This window comes from Megascapheus bottae, chromosome 6, assembly GCF_031878675.1.
Source record: "Megascapheus bottae isolate mThoBot1 chromosome 6, mThoBot2.hap1, whole genome shotgun sequence".
Classification (NCBI taxonomy): Eukaryota; Metazoa; Chordata; class Mammalia; order Rodentia; family Geomyidae; genus Megascapheus; species Megascapheus bottae.
Window position 1 is genome coordinate 80,202,650 of NC_143514.1, and position 19,044 is coordinate 80,221,693.

The window sequence follows — 19,044 nt, forward strand, 5'->3', positions numbered from 1 at the left end:
TGCTGGGCATCTCATTTCCCTGGGCCTCCAGCTTTCCTGGCCTGAAGGTCTTCAGGACTGAGTGCTATGCTTGCTGGGAGCCTGGAGTGATCACAGCCATGGTTCAGGGTCAGGGCTAAGCCCAGTCCTCCAGGCAGAAGTAGAGACACAGGCCCATTTGTGGGAGAGGGGGGCTGGCGGGGTGGCATGGTGGGAGGTGGGCTGGGGGCTGACTGAAGTGAAGGAGGAACTTGGCTGGTGGGTGATGCCTCTAACTTGTCTGAGGTCTGGATAACCCAATTATTTGAGCTCCACCCCAGAATGGAGTCATTCTCTTTCTGTCCCATGAGACTACTCCTGTCCTCTTGTTGTCTGCTGTCTCTCCGCTGGCTCCAAACCATTCACAGCAAACCCCAAGTCCTTTAAGACCTGCCTACAGGATGGGTGCATCTGCCCTTCTCATCTCCTCATCCCTTTCTCAGACATGCCATGCACGCTTCTACCTCAGGCCCTTTGCACATGCTCTTCTCTCTGTGGGGAGTGCTCTTCCCTAGAGTTCTTCACAGCCCATTTCTTTCTGTCACTCTGCTTAGCTGTCCCCTCCTCAGAGAGGCACCTCTGAGGCCACTCTGTCTAAATCCTCTCCATTGCGCCTTTGTTATGGCTGCAGCATTTATCAAGATTTGAAATTATATTACAGGCCCACAATCCAATTCCAAAATCCATAAAGCTCTGAAAACCAAAAGCTCGTTCATAACTCATTTGGCGGGTAAAACGTGACCTGGACGGATGTGGGGCGATTTATAGTCACGGTTCATCCCTCTTCCTGTGAATATTCATACATTTTTTTCCTGCTGAAATATTAATGTGTTTGATTATGGGTGCCACTCCCCGCCCTGCCTGCTGGGGACGTGTGTGTAACGTATGGCCTGTGCACTGTATTAAGGCCTGTTTGAAGTTCTCAAATGGGAAGTCTGAAAGCTCCACCCTGCTCTGTGGACAGGGGCCGCTGCTGGCATCGGCAGGGGGGAGGTAGGGAGGCGTGTTTCCACACCCTGGGATGGTCTCAGCAGCCCCTGCCTCTCTCCAGAAGACCTGGCACCTCCCCCGCACCCCCCACCACCTTGAGGACGGGGCTTGGTGTTGGGGGTTTAGACAAGGGTGGACAGCAAACGGCGGGCTTGCTGCCACTTTGTCTCTGACACAGACAGACTGCCCACTCTGTGCCTTCCCCACAGTGGCCCACACCTGCCCGATGGCCTCCATCGCAGGCCTGGGGCCTGGTGGTGACCAAAGCTCTCTCAGGTCTCCATTTCCAGGGGATCCGCCCCTTCCTGTTTCCCTTAGCAGGAGCCGCAGTGGAGATGCCTGGTAACGTGGCTCAGTGGCTCGCGCCTGTAATCCCAGCTACTCAGGAGGCTGAGATTGGAGGACCATGGTTCAAAAGGAGCCCCGGCAGGAAAGCCTGCGAGACTCATGTCCAGTGAAGCCCCAGAAGTAGAGCTGTGGCTCCAACAGTAGAGCGCTAGCCATGAGCGCAAAAATCTCAGGGGCAGTGCCTAGGTCTTGAGTTCAAGTCCCAGGACTGGCATTCGCGCGCAGAAGCAGAACTTCCCATCAGAAGGGCCCCAGTGAGAGGACTCCCCATCCCGGTGCCAGAGTCCGAGGCCCCCATGCTGGGGGAGGCCTGTCCCAGCCTGGGGCTGGCTTGTACCGCACAGGACACACCTTGGGTCCCTCGGAGGAGGGGCCCCGGCTCACGGCTCTCCCAGTTATCACTTCTGGATTTCTGGTGATCTACTGGAGCTGTTGTCCCCCCCCCCCCATTAAAAGCTCATCGCTGCCCCTTTCCTAGGTAAAAAGAGTTAATTTTCAATTCTGTGTGTGGGAGGGTCGCCTCCCTCCCCCGGGACCAGAGTAATGAAGCCGCTAGTGCTAGTTGCAAAACAAATAGATAAATCAATGTTTCAATTTTCTCCATGTGCGAGAACGGCCACTGTTGCTTAGCAATTCCAAGAACATTACTGCAGGCCTTTCCCAGGCCACTGTAAACGCGTTAGAGAGGCTGGGGTCTGAGTTGTGGGGGAATGACAGGTGGATGTGCCCTGTGCCCGGAGCGGCTGGAGCGGCCTCTGACACCCAATGTGCCCTCTCAGGCCCTCTGAGGCTGAGGCAGAGGCCAGAGCAGGTAGGTGGCAGGGCCCCCTGGGCACCGACACTGGCTGGAGGTGGTTCTCCCCCACCCCCAGGTCTTCCTGGACCCTCTGGGCAGCTCTGGACAGTGAGGTGTCTGTCCTCGCCGACCAGCCCAGCGAAGCCCCACCAGCTGCTCTTCCCTCCCCTCTGCCTTGCTTCTGCCTCCACTTCTCTGCCCTCCCCTGGGCCCTGGGTTCTGGGTCATCCACAGTCCTGTGCTGCACACCCATGCTGCTCTGGGTGCCACACCCATGGCTGTACACTGCAGGCACTGGGGGCCTACCTACTGGACCCACGAAGCACAGATCTGAACCCACAGCCTCTCCCCTGCCTCAGTTTCCCCAGCAGTTCCTCTCTCAGTGTGTGCCCTCAGAAGCAGCATCATCCCCTGTGGGCTGTCCCCCCCCCCCACCCCCAGGTCCCTGTCCAGAGGAGAGGGGACGCAACTGCCTGCCAGACAAGGAGGGCAGCCTGGCTGGCCGGAGCGGAGTGTTCAGGCACACAAGGAAGCGAAATTCACCAGAGTGGGGACCGGGCCTCCGCCTTGCCAGCCTCCAGGTGCCCAGACCTCGGAACCCCTGCACGTTCGGAGCTCATGTTCCCCATCTGTGTGACGGCAGAGAACAACAGTGGCTCCTCAGGTGCCAACCACGAGGGACTGGCTGGGAGGCCACTTCTGAAAATGCAGGCGGACGGGTGTTCAGGGTTTCAATCCAGTTTTGCAGCATATGATTGTTTGCAATTAGGAAGGAAATCTGATTTACAAAAAGAAGCATGTGTATCATTCATACGAAATCCACAGAATTGCAGGGATGTGCGGCTGGAAGCATATAGACTATAAGAGAGTTGTGGGGTATGGGAATGTAGGGTGGTAGGGCCATAGGATTGTAGCTGTGTAGGCGCTTAGGAGTGTAGGATATGGGGTTGTAGAGGTGTAGGGATGTAGCAGTCTAATGGTGTAGGGGATCGGTTGTTTGGATATGGGGTTGTAGGTTTGTAGGAGTGTAGGATTCTAGATTGTAAGGATTGTCAGGGGTGTAGGATTATAGGATTGCCTTGCTGTGGGGTTGTTTGGTTGTAGTGGTGTAGAGTTGTAGGGTTGCCTTTCTGGGAGGGCAGGTTCAGGAAGCAGGTTTGATTCCTGATGCACCACAGCCAGCCATTAGGGGGCGCCACAGTCTGTGCCAGTCATAAGGACCTGCCAAGCAATGGCCTCCCGGCAAGGCCGCCTGGTAGGGGCAGGTGGACAGCAGAAGGTCAGGCCTTCTCCAGGCTGCTAATACGGGAATGAATAAGCCCTGGGGACGTCATGGTCCCAGCAGGAGGAGGTGACGCTCAGAGGTCCATCCCTGGGGGTGCCCGAATGGCTGCCAAGAGCACGGGCGTACAGGGTGTGTGCCGGATTCTCCTGGATTCTCCCCATGGCCTGCCATCGTTCTGGGACTGCTGTGTCTCAGTTCCCTCGGGTTCCCTAAACCACGTTCAGTGACGTAAGACGGATTGTGCAGGCAGTGGACAACATTTCAGTTGAGAAGCCCCCTCGCCCCTCCCTGCTCTCCTGGGTCGCTCACCTCCTGGCAGAGCATCTCCATAAACTCACCTGTCATGCCCCAGGCCCCTCTAAGCAACAGCGTCTAGCCTGGAGGCAGAGACAGGGTGAGCAGGGCAGAGGTCCTGTGCCAGGGTCACTTGGACTTGACCCTAAGTCACAGGGATGTGAGAATTAGCAAGGCATCGTCCTGAAGATGCCAGTGGCCAGCACTGACCGTTGGCTGGGGACAGAGCAGAACACTGAGCAGGAGTTCCTGACCCCTACCTGAGGTAGTATCAGCCATTTCACAGACAAAGAGACTCAGAGGAGCAGAGCTTGCTGGGTGTGAGGCATGGAACGCTCACGAGACAATAGCCCAGAGCTCAAGACATGGGTGGGCACTGGGCTGGGCACCGCGAGTGGTCTCTGAAATCCGGGGGAGGTGAGCTGGCCTCCGAGCAGCTGAGCCTGGAGAGTCTGGGGCCTGAAAGAGAACACTGGCCAATGGTGCTTGATGCCCTAGCCGTCCAGCCATCCTGTCCCACTGGCCTCTCTCCACCTGGCCTCTGGAGGGGCACCAGCTTTCCTCAAAAAAACCCAGAGAGGGCTCACTGGGTGCTGGTGGCTCAGGCTTGTCATCCCAGCTGTTCAGGAGGGTGAGATCTGAGGATCGTGACTTGAAGCCAGCCTGAACAGGAAAGTCTGTGAGACGCGTATACCCATTTAATCACACAAAAGCCAGGCGTGGAGCCATGGCTCAACTGGCAGAGTGATGGCCTTGAGCAAAAAAGCTCAGGGACAGTGCTCAGGCCTGGACTTCAAGCCCCAGGATTAGAAAAAAAAAAGACTGCCAGTGGGCTTGGTGGGGGCACAGAGCTGGCCCTGGAGACCTCTTGGCACAGAGAGGAAACAGAATAAGCAGCCTTCCTGCTCTGGAATATGACCTGCTGAGCCATGAGTTGAAAATAGCCACCAATCGATCTCGGGCCATGCCAACACCAGTTACCAGAGCTTCGCTGGCGACAGGACAGGCACGAATAGGCTGTCCACAGATAATTTATGTCTCCACTCGGCTAGCCAAGAAGAATCCCCTGCCCGTGGACTAAGCCTTGTGTTCCCTAACACCAGGGCTCACTGGCCAGGATACTCACCACCTCCCCCCCCCCGCCCCCCCCCCCCCGGGCATGAGCTTCCTGATCAGTCCACACCACCCCAGCAATTATAATCCACAGACTGGGAGGACATTTGTAACCAGAATCAGAACCCTACAATCCGATAGCTCGTGGCCAGGACAAGAGTAGGGTGAGCTCAGACCTCAGTCCCTACGGGAGCTATGGCTGGGCTGAGCAGGAGGCACGATGGCAGCCATTCAAATAGCTTGAGCTCACGCATGGCTTCTTAGTAGCCTGGGCCCTGACAGCCTTTTATTTCTCCCTCCCATTTCTCTTCTGTCTTTAGTGATGTTTTATTCCTGCTGTGGTCTGAAGATTTGTGTTTTCCCCCCAGTTTCGGAGTTGAACCTGGCCTGGCTCTAGGAAGGGCCCTCCCCTCTTTCAGGCAGACCCCATTTCATCCTCACAAAATCTAGGGACACAGATGACTGCCCTGTTTTGCAATGGAGGGGATGGAGGCTCAGCGAGGTAAGGGCTCTCCCAACACCCAGCCTGGTTGCAAGGAAGCTGGGCAAGTTTCTTTCTGACTCTCAGCTCTGTATACCTTGGCCACATGAACTTTCCTCCCACCATGGGCAGTGTGGGGAGCAGAGGAGAGACAGGCTAACCCACCTGGGGGCCCTGGGCAGGGTCAGGTCAACAGGACCATGGCCTGGGCGGGTAGGGAGTGTGGGGTCAGAGCATGAAGTAGAATAACTAGTCAGCAAGGTCCCTCTGCCTTTCTCATCCAGGAGAGGTTTCATGGCACTAAGGGGGTTTCTTTAATTAAAATCGTGTATCAGAACAGATTTGAGGCTCTGGCAGAGGCCACAGGCAGCCACACTCCCTCCTCTGCTGGTGACTAATGAGATCCTGGGCCAGCCCTCCACACACAGCCTGGCCTCCCCTGCACTTTTCTCTTCTCCTCCTTCCTGTCCTCTAAGCACTGAGCACTCAATTATCTCTGAAAGAGTCCTCATTCCCACTAGAGGGTGAACAGCTTACCACAGAAGGTGGAAGGCCCTCTTCAGGAGTCACACACCTGGATACCTCCTAACTGAGTGTTGGGGATTAGGTCAGAGGAAGGAGGCAGAGGGAAGGGATGTGGACCTGCAGGGAGCCTGGACTTTCCCATGGTGCCCAGATGGGACGGCCACCTCCTGCTGTGGATTACCAAAGACAGCCTCAGCCTGCAGGCCTCCCAAGGCGCACATGGTAGTTTGAGTCCATGGACTCTCTTAATGCGGCGAGTTTTAGGGAAGTTTCCACTAAGAGTTAAGAGGGTTGGGCAGGGCCATTGGCCAAGCAGAACTCAGCCAGAGTGCTACCAAGCAAGAAGAGCTGGGGCAGGGTATGGCAGTGTGTGTGCGTGCGTGTGTGTGTGTGTGTGTGCGTGTGTGTGTGTGCGTGTGCGCATGTGCATGTGTGCGTGTGCGTGTGTTCCAGGAACTACAGTTGACACCAGGCAGTGTTGCTGTGGGACAGGGGTAGGGGCGATACCCAAAGGCAGTGGTGATGTCTGGAGGGTGGTGATGATGATGGGGAGATAATGACGGCTATAGGGACAATGGTGACATCACAAATGGTGCTCGGGACAATAGAATGTCTGCATTTCAATGGTGGTGGTGGTGATGGTGGTGATGATGATAGTGGTGATGGTCGTGGCCATGGTGATGCCACACATGAATTGATCACCTTTTTTCTTTTTGGCCAGTCCTGGGCTTGAGCTCAGGGTCCGAGCACTGTCCTGGGGCTTTCTCAAGGCTAGAGCTCTACCACTTGAGCCACGGCACTATTTCTGACTTTTTCTATGTATTTGGTACCAAGGAATCGAACCCAGGTCTTCATGCATGCTAGGCAAGCACTCTATTGATCACCTTTTATCTGCCGGGCAAAACTCTAAGACCTTGCCATCCATCACCTCTCACCAATGAGGGAACAGACTTGATAGGCCAGGATGATACCCAAAGCTACACAGGTGTTGGTGGCAGCGACGGATGGGTCACCAGTTTGGACCAGTGTTCTCCCCCTCCCCCCCAGTGGGTGGTGGATGGGCTCAGGGTAAGGAGCATGGCACAGACTCGGGGCTCTGCCTATTGGGTCAGCCGAGCAGGGTGGGAAATGCGGGTCTGGAGCCAATGCTGGGGTCCCTGGCCATGGCCTGTGGTACAGCTTCCTCGAGGCCCTGTGTGATTCCCACTTCTCCTGTCCCACGAGTGGGAGACCTCCAGACAAGGGCCCTCTGCCCTGCACACTGGGCTAGCACAGGGCCAGGGGCTTGTGGCTCTGTCTCTAGCTCGTCCCTGCTTCACTGTCTTGGGCCGCCATCGCTGCAGTGTAGCAGAGCCTGGGCCAGCAGCCATGGCCCCTGCCTGCCACTCACTGTTAGTCACAACCATGTGTCCAGTGGAGACAGCCTTGTCCTTGGGGTGTCTGTGGTCTGGCCCTGCCCACTGTCATCTTTACTGCCCCCCTTCCCCTTGGGGTGGTGACTGTCCTGGACCTGGGAGGCCTGGGCTCTCCTGACCCCAGGCCGGTCCCCCCCATTTCCAGTATAAGGACTCTTCCCTGGTGGGCCTTCTATTTCATGAGGTCCCCTGGAAGGTCACCTCCTCCACAGCCTTCCAGGACTGCATGACTGGCATGGATTCCCACCTTCACTCTTCCCCACCCCTGGCCAGTCAGCCTCAGTGACATAGCTCACTCTGCCATCTTGCATGGCTTGCATGGCTCCTCTGCCATCTTTCCTAGCAGCAGGTTCCTGGAGTTGGGTCTATTTTCTACCATGTAGACATGGTATAAAGGCAGGCCAATCAGAAGCCTGTCTGGCAAACAATGGAATGGCTGAGGTACTTCCTGTCCCAACTATGCGATGAGGAGCTCACAGCACTGGGCACCGGAGCCTCCCTCCCCTTCCAGAGCAAATCAAGGCCCTGGGGCATCTCTGTTGAGGTCCACCTCGCCTCAAGATTGGGATCAGGTCTTGAAGCTGCCACTGTGAGATTGTCTTAGAGGCTGCTCACTTTGGTTCTCTACTGTTACTCCACAGGAGGGAAGAAGGGAGGGAGGGAGGGAAGCAGGGAAGGAGGGAAGAAGGGAGGGAAGAATGAAAGGAGGGAGGGACGGAGGGAGGGAGGGAAGGAAGGAGGGAGATTGTAGCTGCAGGGAAGTTTGGCAGGGGCTGGGCTGGGGGTCTCTTTGGTATTCTATGCTATGCCTGGAACTCAGTGGGTGCTTAATAAATGTTTATTATGGGTAATAAAACCAACCTTATTTACACTAGACCTGTCTCCAAAGACCACTTTACATACTTAAAAATAACCTTAATCATCTCTCCCGATGTCCTCCAGATCAGGGTCGATGCTGCAGCTTATAAATGGAATTCACCCAGCCCCATTCACTCCAGAGCCAGTGTCTCCTTGTCTTCTTCTTCCTTCCTTCCTTCCTTCCTTCCTTCCTTCCTTCCTTCCCTCCCCTTCTCCCTCCCTCCTTTCCTCCCTCTCCCTCTCTCTCTCTCTCTCTCTCTCTCTCTCTCTCTCTCTCTCTCTCTCTCTCTCTCTCTCTCTCTCTCTCTCTCTCTCTCTCTTTTCTTTTCTATTCTGTGACTGGGGCTCAACCTCAGAGCCTAGTTCTGTTTCTTAGCTTTTCTACTCAAGGCTGGTGTTCTACCACTTGAGCCACAGCTCCCCTCTGGCTTTTTGATAGTTAATTGGAGCTAAGAATTTCTCAGACTTTCTTCCTTGGCCAGCTTTGAAGCATGCTCCTCTGATCTCAGCTTTTCCAGTGGTTAGGTTCCCCGTGTGACCATCAGCTCCCCGTCACCTTGCTTTCTAAAGCATCTTCAAGGAGCTCTAAAATGAACTGTGTTGAAATCTAAGGTGGATCCCAAATCCCCAGTGTGGCAAGAAAAGGGCCTCTAGCAAGTGCCACAACTCCTATCTCTGAGAAACTCCACTCATGGCCTGCTCTGCCCTCCCAGCCAAAGGCTTCCTCAGGGTGGGGGGGGTCAAGGTTGTCCCTGTCCAGCTGCAGGAAATTGGGGGCTGGGGAGACAAAGGCAAGGATGGTTTGTCCCGGGGGAGATGGAGCCAGGCTTCCTGAGACCAGCCCTTGCCACGGGCCCATCGGACAGAATGACATTTCTCAGGATTAGTCAGCTCCCATTTCGTTCTCCACATATGAATTCTAAAGACAGAAAAGGACTGAGTAGTAGAGGAGCGAGACCCAGTGTCTAGAACCTCAGCCTCTGTCCCCAGACTGTGCTGACCGGAAGCCACAGTACCACGTTTGTCTTCTTCTTCCACTGTGGGCCTGGGCAGCAGGCTCCAGCGGGGCCTCCAGGGGTGACGCCAGCCACGAGGAGAGGCCCACCAGCCTCCCTGATATTGAGGCCCTTTGGGTCCACTGTGCTGCAGGCCTCCATCCTGACTCTTTGCCCATGCCTAGCTCCTCAGAGTGGCAGCCATACTCCCGGGAGCCTCACCATCCTTGTTCCTGAGTGGGGCACAAGAGCCAGGCTGCCCACACCATGGAGTCTGTCAGCCACATGCAAGAGCTTTGCAGGCTGGGTACTAAGTGTCCTCCCCTGTGGCTGTCCTTTCCCTGTCTGGGACACATAGAGGCAGGAGAGGCGGCCTGGGAAGGTCCTAGGGTCCAGGAAGGGCTGCCAGGAGGCAAAGGGAACCCTTTGGCTTGGGCACTGGTCACACTGGGACGTGCATGTGTGGGTCATGCTGGAGTGTGTGTGTGTGTGTGTGGTTTGTGGACAGCTTTCTAGGAGGCAGAGAGAAGCTCCCAGAAAGCACTTGGGCAATGGCCTGAGAGCTTCAGACAAATCCAGATTGAAGGACTGGCTGAGGTGCCTTCGTGGCCGCGCACCCCACATCCCAGCTCAGGTTAGACCCAAGCCAGGAGCCTCACAAGATGGTCAGGTGCTCCAGGTGGCTGTGAAACCCAACGTCCAGGGCTACCTCGCTCAGAGGTAAGAGGTGACGGCAGGCCAGAGGCCTGGTGAGGGCTAATGGCAGTTTCACAACCCACCAGCCTCTTGGGTACCCAGCTCTTCTATGTGCCAGCAGGAGGAGTGAGGAAAGCTATCCGAGAGCAACATTGTACCATAACTTGGTGTCTCTTTCGGTGCTGAGTGACAGTTTTGAGACAGAAGAGATACAATTTCAGGAAATACAACGCCCCTGCAGCCTGTCAGGGGACAGAAGCTGTCAAGGGCAGAGTGGGTGAGAGTAGGTATCGGGAGAGCCGTCCTGCCAGCTTGGGGGTGGTAAACACAGCCAGGTAAAGTTCCGGCCTTCGGGAGAGAGAGAGGCTTAAATTATCCACTGCCTGGTCCTTCCAGGCTCTGGCTACGATTTCTGATAGCAAACGGAGTTATGTCCCTGAACTAGGCAGGAAAGCGCTGAATTAAACAGTTTAGTGCCTTTACATATTCACACCAAGGCACAACACTATAAACTATGCTGAGAAATGGCGTCTAATGAGCATTCCTTGGCTGTTCTTTTGCTGGTTGATACAATAGCAGGTTTCAGAGGGGTGGAAGCATCCGGTGTACTGGGCCTCAGGCCAGGACCTTGGTGTGCTCTGTCCTTCAGTCTGGCCCAAAGGAGGCTGGGCTGGGAGTCAGGCAGGTGGATTTCTCTAGAGGAAAATGTGTCCTCTAACCAGCCTTTTCTGAACCATCTCCTCGGCCATGACCCTTGCACGGGAAAGTCAAGTTTACCCCCAGTGTTCCCTTCTGAACTGGCACACAGAAACCACAGGCCAGTTGAGCAGTGACTGGTGACAAACGCTGGCGAAGCTGTCCCATGGTTTCTGCTCGGGTCAGCAGGCCACATGCAGGAGGAAAGCTTGGAGCTCGTTTTGCCTCTGGGAAGTGATGTGGAGGGCTGTCTAGCGAGCACTGAGGCCCGTGAATTGTGTGGAAAGCATCTTGGATGGGCAGGGGGTCCCTGGGGCCCAGCTTGATGAACCAACAAGAGCAGAGCCTGCTTTGCTTGCCACAGTGCTTCATGACAGCCTGGCTTATAACTCTCCCTTTCTCCACAGGAGCCAGCTCCTTGCTGGGCCTCTGTGAGTTCCAGAGCTCGGGGCTCCTTGTCCCTCTGTGTTGGCTTGTCCTAGAAGTATGCATGTAGGTGTCGGAAGCTCTGAGTCCTCTCAGGAGAGAATATCTGCTCCTGTCTGCCCTTGCCCAACTCATCTGCCTATTTGTTTCTCTGCCCACTCATCCATCCATCCATCCATCCATCCCCCTTCCATTCATTATCCCATTCTATCATCCATCCATCCATTCCCTTCCATCCATTATCCCATTCTATCATCCATTCATCCCCTTCCATTCATTATCCCATTCTACCATCCATCCATCCATCCATCCATCCATCCATCCATCCATCCCCCTTCCATTCATTATCCCATTCTACCATCCATCCATCCCCTTCCATCTATTATCCCATTCTATCATCCATCCATCCCCTTCCATCTATTATCCCATTCTATCATCCATCCATCCCCTTCCATTCATTATCCCATTCTACCATCCATCCATCCATCCATCCATCCCCTTCCATTCATTATCCCATTCTACCATCCATCCATCCATCCATCCATCCCCTTCCATCTATTATCCCATTCTATCATCCATCCATCCCCTTCCATCTATTATCCCATTCTATCATCCATCCATCCCCTTCCATTCATTATCCCATTCTACCATCCATCCATCCATCCATCCATCCCCCTTCCATTCATTATCCCATTCTACCATCCATCCATCCATCCATCCCCTTCCATCTATTATCCCATTCTATCATCCATCCATCCCCTTCCATCTATTATCCCATTCTATCATCCATCCATCCCCTTCCATTCATTATCCCATTCTACCATCCATCCATCCATCCATCCATCCATCCCCCTTCCATTCATTATCCCATTCTACCATCCATCCATCCATCCATCCCCTTCCATCTATTATCCCATTCTATCATCCATCCATCCCCTTCCATCTATTATCCCATTCTATCATCCATCCATCCATCCATCCATCCATCCATCCATCCATCTACCATCCCATTCCATCCATTCATCCATCTATCCATCCCCTTTCCATCCATTATCCCATTCTATCATCCATCCATCCATCCATCCATCCGTCCATCCATCCATCCATCCATCCATCCATCCATCCATCTACCATCCCATTCCATCATCCCATTCCATCCATTCATCCATCTATCCATCCCCTTTCCATCCATTATCCCATTCTATCATCCATCCATCCATCCATCCATCCGTCCATCTATCATCCCATTCCATCATCCCATTCCATCCATTCATCCATCTATCCATCCCCTTTCCATCCATTATCCCGTTCTATCATCCATCCATCCATCCATCCATCCATCCATCCATCCATCCATCCATCTACCATCCCATTCCATCATCCCATTCCATCCATTCATCCATCCATCCATCCCCCTTCCATTCATTATCCTATTCTATCATCTATCCATCCATTACTTTTCCATCCATTATCCCATTTTATCATCCATCCATCCATCCATCCCCTTCCATTCATTATCCCATTCTACCATCCATCCATCCATCCCCCTTCCATTCATTATCCCATTCTACCATCCATCCATCCATCCCCCTTCTATTCATTATCCCATTCTATCATCCATCCATCCATCCATCCATCCATCCATCCATCCATCTACCATCCCATTCCATCATCCCATTCCATTCATTCATCCATCTATCCATCCCCTTTCCATCCATTATCCCATTCTATCATCCATCCATCCATCCATTTATCCATCCATCTATCCACCCATCCATCCAATGCATCCATCATCCTAATCCATCATCTATCTATTCATCCATCATCCATCATTCATCTATCCATCTGCCATCACCCTATCATGCCAGCTCAACTGCCAGAGGTTCCCAAGGCTGCGTCTCTCAGCCTTGTGAGAACCAGGATGAGGGTCCAGGATGAGTGCTAGGTGTGGCTAGTGGACACCCACTGGTTATCCCCTGCTTTGGCTGGATAGAGGTAGGGGAGGGTGAATCTCCATCCTTCCACTCTACCTCCCTGTCCCTCAGCCTGTCGTGTGTTTGGAACATGAGTGTCTTGCAACATGGGGCATGTGTCCCAGCCATATATATCCTGGACGTGGATGACCAGGACTCTGGCAGCCTCCCCCGACCTCCACAATCTGAAGAAGTCACCACACAGAGGTCTGGCTCCCCAGGCCTCTTGGATGTCACTCCCGGATCCACTCAGGGCACAGAGATGGATACTCATCTTCCTCCAGTCACCTCACACTTATATGGGTTCTGTTCCTCCAGGACCCCTGCTCTCAGCTGCTCCTCATCCTCTCTCCCCACTGAGCTACCAACCCAGGCATCACCTGTTTATGACACTTTCCTGGTGGCCCCAATTAGCTGACTGGAGGAAACGATCCCAGAGACTTCCCTCATGGCGCTGATAGGTCACTGAGCATGGTGGCATTGGGTCTTCAACCAGCTGAAAGGTGACCGTGGCCCATGGATCTTAAAACACAGCCCTTCATGTCTCACCCCTGCTGATCCTCATCTGGAGGCTCTCGTGGCTGCGTTTGTGGATGCTCTGATTTGATGGCGACATGGATGTCTCATGTCTTTCCTGACGCATGTCGCAAAGGGGGAAACAGAGTCCAGAGTTGACAGGAAGTTGCTCCCGGCCCCCGCCACCCACTCTGGGTGCCCTGCAGGCCTTGCTCATCTCTGCTTAGCGTCTAGCCCTGGGGTGTGGTGGGGTGAGCCTCAACACGCCTCCCTGGAAGGCCAGGGGGATAAAAGGCCACAGAAACAAGAAGGTGGGCAGGGCCACCAGATGAGGCTGAGGACCAAAGGCCGGCGGGTGTGCTAGGCTCTGCTCCCTCACTTTCCTGGGGATGTGACTGGTGGAGTTATTATACACCGCATGGCAGGACCCTAGTCCCTCATTTAGATCTCTCTTCAGGTGGGGCCTCAGGCTCCCACAGCTCCAGGTCATTTTGGAGGGAGTATGCATTTATTTTATAAAGAATCTATCATGATAGGAAAAAAAATCAGGTTTTCCTAAGAAGAGCAAAGAATCAATCTTTCATTCATAGACAACCCACCCCCTCCATGCTCTGGACATGCTCCAGGAGTGTGGGTTTGTGATCCCTTCTAGAATTCTCTTCCAGCCAGGACTAGAGTCCTGTCCTTCTACCTGGAAAAGTTCAAGGCTGGAAGTTCAACCAAGGCCTAGAGAAGAGGTGTTCACAGGAGAGCAGGGCCCACATGTGTAGATCCTGGAGGACACCAAGCTCCTGGAGCCAGGCCCCAATCCCTAGGGAGACTGGAGGGACAGAGCCAGTCTGCTGCTGGGTCCCTACCTCCCCCAAACCATGGATGACTTGAACAGGTCTGTGTACAGAGCTCCAAGCTTTGCTGGATGGGAAAACAGGAAGCCACAGCCAGGCTCCCTGCTTTCCACTGAACCCTGATCCCTTAATCTGAGACTATTAAAACTTCATTCCACTCCTATTGGTAAGCCATCAATCACCCTCACCAAGCGGCCTTGGCTGTGAGAGCCTGGTACTGGAGGGCAGCAGGCAGAGGCCTGCCAGGGACCAGAGATGGGGACCCCGTGCATCTCCTCTCTCTGGCAGAGTGGGGGTGTGTGGGCTGAGATGGCACTGTGCCCTTGAGAAGGAGAAAGCTGCTGGGTGGAGGAACAGAAGCCTGCTCTGTGTGTGTGTGTGTGTGTGTGTGTGTGTGTGTGTGTGTGTGTGTGTGTGTGTGCATGGAGTGTTCTAAAGGTGAGGAGGTGAGGAAGGCCTGTGGTCCTGGGAGGGCTGCACTCAAGTTTTCTCAATGAGTGGAGATTGCACCCAGCCTGGACTCCTGAGCCCAATATCTCCCGGGCCTCAGTGGCCGCCTCCTTCTAAGGTGCCTAAGGAGGCACCTGGCTTTCTCTCTGGGTGGCTCCCATACCCCCAGGCCCTGTCCTGACACTGTTGTCTCTTCCCCAAATCACCCTGCTTTCCAGTGAGGGCCAGCTCAGAGGCTCACTCTTGTAGGGCGGTCTAGAGAAAAGAGCAGCAGCTCAGTGCTCACAGGATTATGGGTCTTTTTCTTAATTAAAAAAAATCCAATTAAATTAAGATATCAGAGCTAAAGAACGGTTGAGTCATTAGTGTGACTTTTATCTTAATGGCTACAGCTGCTGAAATCCTTCTTCAATTTTGCGGCCTCCTGTCACAGACGTTCAGGGGCTGGCTGCTGGGCTCAGCAGACGCTGGGGGTGTGTGTGTGTGGGGTGGGGTGCTGGCTGGAGCCTGGGAGGTGGATGCTGCTAGAAATCGCCACGCAAGGCTCATGGCTGCTCACGTGCTCTTTAAGAATTTTCCCTGGAGAAGGGACCAGGGCGCCTTCTCTACCTTGGAACCAGGGGAACAGCTGCCCAGATCCTGCCTGGCCCCTTGCCCTAGATGGATGGAGCGGGCATGGAGTGCAGATCAGAGGGTCTCCGCCCACAGCACGGCTTCTGCCCCTCACCAGGTGGTGCCGGCTGTGGAGGGTGGAATGCAGGCCTCTGACCCGAGGGCCAGTGGTCTGGCGTCTTGTGGGGCAGGTCCTGCATGGCCAAGCAGAACAAGACAGGGGAGGACAGGGGTCTGGGAAGCAGAGACACTGGGCTGCCAGAGCCCAGCCACCCACGGGGGTTTCAGGGGGATGGCTGGGGAGATGGAAGTGGAGCACAGAAGGCTTCTGGGTACCAGGATGCCACCAAGAGGCAGAGACATAGAGAGACTGAGAGCCAGAGGCCCTTGTAAGCAGGAGCACAACCATGGTGTGTGTGTGTGTGTGTGTGTGTGTGTGTGTGTGTGTGTGTGAGAGAGAGAGAGAGAGAGAGAGAGAGAGAGAGAGAGAGAGACAGAGACAGAGACAGAGAGAGAGAGAGAGACAGACAGACAGACACAGAGACAGAGACAGACATTCAGAGAGAGACAGAGAGATAGACAGAGACAGACCAGGGAGGGTGTTATCACCCTCCCTTCTCCTCTGATTCCCAGATGGTTCTCCTCCCTCACAGGCACCCTCATTCCTTCCCCAGAAAGCCTCTGGTGCCACTTTCCAAGATGGGGAAGGCAGGAAAGGAAACAAGGAACCAAAGGGGCTAAAGAGCAGTGCAGAACCACAGCCGCACACGTTTGCTCCGCAGACAGTTCTGGTCCTGCTGACAGCGTGCTTCCTACGGTGAGTGACCTTCCCTTGGAGATGGCTGCTGTGGTGGCCAGCAGGGACAGCCCCTCCCCTCCCCACGACATGGCTGTTCAGAAGCATCCTCTACATGTCACGGTAATTTCAGTAAATGCCATCTTGGCTCTGAGGGTATCTTATTAGGAAAATCACTCCTTGTCTCCCCTTCTTCTGCCCTGCCCAAGTTCCTGGAAAGCCTTGGCAGTTAATATATTAAAAAAAGCACTATATTGATACTTCCTACAGTCTATACAGTACCTAGCACTCAAGAACTCTGGGCACAATTGGCTATTGGTATAGTTGCCTTAAATCTCTCCCTCCCTCTCTCCCTCTTCCCTCCCTCCCTTCCTCCTTATCTTTCTGTGTGGGTACTAGGGCTTGAACTCAGGGTCTAGGTGCCATTCCTTTCTCCCAAGGCTCTACCACTCAAGCCACAGCTCCACTTCTGGCTTCTTGCTGTAAGTGGAACCAAGAGCCTTATAGACTTTCCTGCCGGCTTGGAACTTCAGTCCTCAGATCTCAGCCTCCTGAGTAGCCAGGATTATAGGGGTAGGCCACCATGCCCAGCCTTCATTCTATCTTGAGGCCATGCCTAAGGCTTTCGTGTTTGCTTTTGCTGTAAACTGCGAAGTCTTCCCAGCAGCTTGTCCCTGCATTCTTTTCCTTTGGAGGGCCGAGAGCTTACTGTCTGGTTCTGCTGACATTCCCACTAGCATGCATGGGATCTACGGCTGTGGTTCTGAGGGCAGGGACTGTGTCTGGTTGCCCTAAGTCTGGACCTGAGTCAGAGACTCAGTAAACACATGGGAGCTGGTTGAGAGTCAGTGGAAATATGAATCGGGTTTTTCCTCTGGGTTTTGCTACCTTGCCAAGAGTATGTATTACTTCATCTCTCTTTCGATCTATTATATATGATATATATTATATTATAGTATATTGACAGCACCAGCGTTTGAACTCAGGGCTGTGGCTAAAGCAGTTTGTTTTCTTGCTGGTGCTCTACCACTTGAGTCATACCTCTAGGATATAGAATCTTGCAGGCTTTTCTGCCCAGACTGGCTTCCAACATCAACCCTTTGCATCTTTACCTCCTGAGTGTTTTTTGTTTTTAAAGTCTGAGACCAGGACTTGAACTTGGAACTTTAGTGTACTGACTAGCATTCTACCAACTAAGCCATGCCTTCATGCTCATCAATACTTGCTTTTAAAGAATGAAATGATGTTGCAAATCTTCCTATCTTCTAGAAAACCTGTGAAGGGAGAGGCTTTGGAACATTCCATTCATGTCTTCATTGTGCCACTGAGGACCTGATGGCTCAGGGAAGGGGGAGGGAGAGAGAGAGGGGAAGGGGGAGAGGGAGAGAGGGGGAGAGGGGGTGGGGGAGGGGGGAGGGGAGGGGGGGGAGGGGGAGGAGGAGGGAGAGGGAGAAGGAGAGGGAGAGGGAGGGAGGGAAAGAGAGCACACGAGCGCTGGCTAGGCCAGCTATGTGGGGACATGCCGCACTGCTGAGCCCAGTTCAAGGTGGGAGCTAGGGACGTCCAACCTGGGGTAGAGATAAGGAGCACAGCACAGGCCCTGGCCTGGAGACAGCACAGCTGTCAAAGGTCTGACTGGAAGGGCCTAGACTTACATGGCAGGCTCTGCAGTGGGTGGAATAGCGTTTCTCCAAAGTTCAGGCCCACCCCTAGCTTCAGAATGTGACTTTGTTTGGCAAAAGGATCTTGACAGATCTAATTAATTAAGATGACATCATCCCAGATGAGGGGAGGCCCTGAATCTAATATGATTAGTGTCCTGTAAATGAAGGGAAATTGGACCAGATACAGACATGCAGCGAGGAAGCAGAGATTAAGTGATGCCGCTGAGGTTCAATGCGGGCAGCTACCAGAAACTGGAAGAGGCCAGAAGGCCCCCCGCGCCTTAGCTGGCCCAGATCTGCCAGCACTCTAGCCCAGGTTTTAGCCTCCTGAACTGTGAGACAACACCTGCGTTTTAAGTCACCCAATGTGTGGTTCTTTGTTGTTGCAGCCCAAGATCTTTGATACCAAGAGCAAAAACAGGGAAGGAGTCTTGTAGATAAGAAGTAACAGACATAACCGAGCCAATAGAATGTGACCTTTCTTGTTCCCATGATGCTCTGGGTGCTTGCTCAGCCAATGAAAACAGCTAGGATGGTGCACTCCCAAGCCATCGACCAATCAGAGGAGAGGGGACAAGAGGAGCCTGGTACTATAAAACCACCCTCCCAGAGGATGGGCTCCTGTTTAAGTCTCCCTCTTGATGGGTAATTTCTGCTGTTTTCCTTTTGAATAAACTTACTCGGTTTACCTTACATACGTCCCTGCCTTTTAATTCTCTAATGGGTAGAGAAAATAAACCTGCCCCTAGATGGCATCAATGCCCACCCCACAGCCAAGGTTCGGTGGCGGAGGCTTGTCCCCTAAATGACCACTGTTGGGTGGACACAGCATGAAAACCACAGAGAGCCACTGGCAACTTTCTAGACGCTCCAACCTCGCTTGGGTCCTGGCCCTGCCCTATGGAGGCAGATGCTGTCAGGGGTGAGGAGCCTGAGAGGAGACCCGTGTGGGTGTAACGTCACCCCAGCACTCAGCCTGTGGGAGAGGCCTGGTCCACCCAGCCTCAGGAAGGGTGGGAGGGTGGGGGTGGATGGCCCAGGCACACTGGACAGCAAAAGGGACAGGGATGCATGGTTTGGGACAGTGCTGCAGTCCTAATAGCCATGGTGGCCTTTCCACTCAGACAGAGTGTGGGTTCCACCTTGTGCCTGTGTCAAATACCCAGACCCCAGTGGCTGCTGGGTGGAAAAGATTTGGAGCAGGTTTTCAGACAGCCTAGGCAAGGCCATGGGATAGGAATATTATTTAGTC

At 53.8% G+C, this 19,044-nt stretch overlaps 1 protein-coding gene and 1 long non-coding RNA gene across 17 annotated transcripts in view; one reads left to right on the forward strand and one right to left on the reverse strand.

The window, feature by feature from the left end:
- Positions 1-18,413, forward strand: part of LOC150062571 (uncharacterized) — a 40,821-nt gene extending 22,408 nt beyond the window's left edge. Inside the window, exons 2-3 of one of the 2 annotated variants that reach the window (XR_016535888.1) lie at positions 15,986-16,251; positions 18,182-18,413. This is a non-coding gene — a long non-coding RNA (uncharacterized LOC150062571). Of the gene's footprint in view, positions 1-15,985; positions 16,252-17,397; positions 17,469-18,181 lie in introns of those variants that run through there. The other variant, XR_016535889.1, reaches the window with a different exon arrangement.
- The window catches only part of Camta1 (calmodulin binding transcription activator 1), a 684,963-nt gene that overhangs the window by 144,554 nt on the left and 521,365 nt on the right, over positions 1-19,044 (reverse strand). The gene's annotated exons all lie outside the window — the stretch shown is intronic.